Source organism: Microtus pennsylvanicus, chromosome 4, assembly GCF_037038515.1.
Source record: "Microtus pennsylvanicus isolate mMicPen1 chromosome 4, mMicPen1.hap1, whole genome shotgun sequence".
Classification (NCBI taxonomy): domain Eukaryota; kingdom Metazoa; phylum Chordata; class Mammalia; order Rodentia; family Cricetidae; genus Microtus; species Microtus pennsylvanicus.
In genome coordinates, this window is record NC_134582.1 from 117861116 (window position 1) to 117864275 (window position 3160).

Genomic DNA, 3160 nt, shown 5'->3' on the forward strand with positions numbered 1-3160 from the left:
TGACGGTTTGAGTCTTGAGTGCACTACTCTGTGTACTATGTAGCAAGAGGCATGCCCCATGTTTTATTGTTTTTTTTTATCTGTCTTGTATATAGATATGTTACAGGTGAGATTCACAATATACCTCCTCAGTCTTAACACTTTTATGTTTTAAAGTTACTATTCTTAATTAGCTCATTTTCCTGAGGTCTTTCTCATTAGGGTTAGCTCAGAGTGGAACTATACAAATATGGGTACATATTTTGTGTCCACGTTTGTAGGTACACACACACACACCCGTGTGTGTGTGTGTGTGTGTGTGTGTGTGTGCGTGCATGTGTGAGTGTGCTCATGTGTGGAGACCTCATGCTGGATAGAGGTTGGGAGTCTTCTTCAGTTACTTTCCACATTCCTCACTGAAGCAAGCTCTCTCAATTGAACCCAGAGCTCACTGATTAGGCTAATGTAGCTGGCCAACTTGCTCTGGGGAACTCCTCTCTGCCTTCTGAGTGATGGAATTACAGGTATGATGCCCTGTGAATACAGGCATTTGTGTGGGTTCTGGTATCAAACTCTGATTCTCATCCCTTTGCTCTAAGTGCTTTATATACTGAACCATCTCCCCAAACACAAATTAATTTTATTCTATTTTTCTTATCAATATTTTCCTTATCAGTATTAAAATTCTTTTTATTGTTTAAATCACACTGCAGCATGTGTGTCATCTATAGCTTTTTCTATCTATGGCTATTTTCAGTTTGGCAATCTCATTACAAGAGCTAATTTAAAAGTGCCTTCCAAAGTTAAGTGAGACGTGTACCTAAAACAGTATCTAAGTGCTTATTTTTTCACCACACACAGTTAAAAACAATTCTGCTCAGAAGTATATGATTGAGGCATCATCTTTGAGCTCCTAATGGAAACCAGCTGAAAGAGATAAAATTTGCTTTTTATTTCATTCTCTTATCTGTACAGTTGGTATTTTCAAAATGTATCCTGGAGTACAGCAAAAAGACCATGCTCCATGACCTCCCCAAGAACAAAACCAACCTGATACAATCAATGCTTTAAGGGTCACTCTCCTGCTGTATCTTCTGTTCTGTCTGCATCCTCTCTACCATACCCTCTGATGTGTTGACATGCGTGTGCTCATGATTCGCATGGTTCAGCTGAAACTTCTTCCCATTAAACAAGCAGGAAGGTTTCTAGATAGACACAGTCCCTATGCTAGAAAGACAGAAGAAGGCATGACAGAGATCCATCCTCTCTTGAATCAGAAGCTGTAAGCACTCACCTCTGTTGAGAGTTGCTCCTTGGCCACTGGGGTGCTTGTTTTCCTGCCAATTCAATCAGTAGCTACTCAGGAAGCTGTAAGTAAATCCATCTAGGATCCTGAAAATCTGCTCGTGGGAAAACTTAGCAACCCCATGTCATTGATAAGCCTACATGCTTATGGTCAAATAAACACTTGACGATATTTCTAAATAACTACACTTTTAAAAAACACAAGCAGACCAAACTCACAGTTGAATCAAGGCTACAGAAATGGCTCAGTCAGTAAAGTTCTTTTTGCACAAACATACAGGCCCAAGTTCAGATACTTAGGATGTTTATTAAACAGCCAAGTGTGGGGGCAAATGTACTGGGTCTTGTAATTCCAGTGCTGGAAAAGGATTCTTGGATTTCACTGCTAGCCAGTCTAGCTGAACTGGTGAGTGCCAAGTTCAGTAGAAAACCATATCCGAAAAGCTAAGGTGGAGAGAGATGGGAGAAGACAAGCAATGTCTACTGGCCTTCACATACGCAGACTCATAGATGCATATACACATAGACTCTCTCTCTCTCTCTCTCTCTCTCTCTCTCTCTCTCTCTCTCTCTCTCTCTCTCTCTCTCTCACACACACACACACACACACACACACACACACACACACACAATCCCACGACTGAGATGCCTTAGGAAGGAACGCTAGGTCTGTTCGTCTCAGCCTGTCACCCTCAGAGCAGCAGAATGAAGCAGAAGTCTGTCATTTGCAATGGTGTCCTTTGCTCTGAGCCTGTCTTCACAGCCCACTCACAGCAAGCTCTTCAAGTCGTCATGACGGTTCGGTTTTTATGTTTTTCCCATTTTCATCATTAAACTTTACCCCAGTAATTACCATTTCAGAGATAATAGCAATGTGTTCAATCAGATATGCCTCGCAGCAGAATGTCTACTTTGAAAAGATAATTATTAAAAATAATAAAAGAAAGGGCACAGTATTATATGTACATGTACCATAATTTGTCTATTTTTGAGTAATTTCCTTGAACTTTGCTATGATATATATAGTTTTTATTTTAGTTTTGCTTGTTTGGGCTTTTAGGAGAAGGTCCCATGTAGGTTCGGATAACCTTAAATTTGTTATGTGATTGAGGATGATCTTGAACTCTTGTTAATTCTGCCTTCATCTCCCAAGCTCTGAGATGATAGGAGTGTGTGCCATACCCCTCTAACATTCAGATATTTTGAGATCATTTGTAACTATTCAGAAACCCAATGCTCCATTAGTTTTAAGAGCTAAGAGGAAACAACTGGCCTCTTTAAAAGTCATAAACAACAATATTACTTCTTTTGAATAGCTAGTTCTGCTATCAGATTTTTAGGCAAAAATGCGACCCCTTAATGGCAACTCTCCATAGTCCAGAAAGCCAGAAATTCTGCCTTTATTTTTGTCTCATATAAAGAAATTCATCAGGACTGGAGAGATGGCTCAGAGGTGAAGATCACTGGCTGCTCTTCTAGAGGTCCTGCGTTCAATTCCCAGCATGATCATAGCCATTTATAATGAGATCTGGTGCCTTCTTCTGGACAGGTAAACATGCAGACAGAATAGTGTATGCATAATAAATAAATAAATAAATAAATAAATCTTTTTTGAGAGAAATCCATTAGTTAATTTCGATTTCCATTTTGCCATTTACACGTTAAAAATCAACTGATATCACCAGTGTCTGTTTCCTGCAGCCAGAAGACTCTGTTACTTTCCCCATCCACTTTTTAAAACCATACAGATGCCATTAATAACATTCAAAGAATTAAAATACAAGCTTCATAGACCTTTTCAACATTGGTAAACATTGCATATTCATTTTGACAAAAAGTACAATTAATGCACTCTAGGAACTGTTTTGAGAAATAA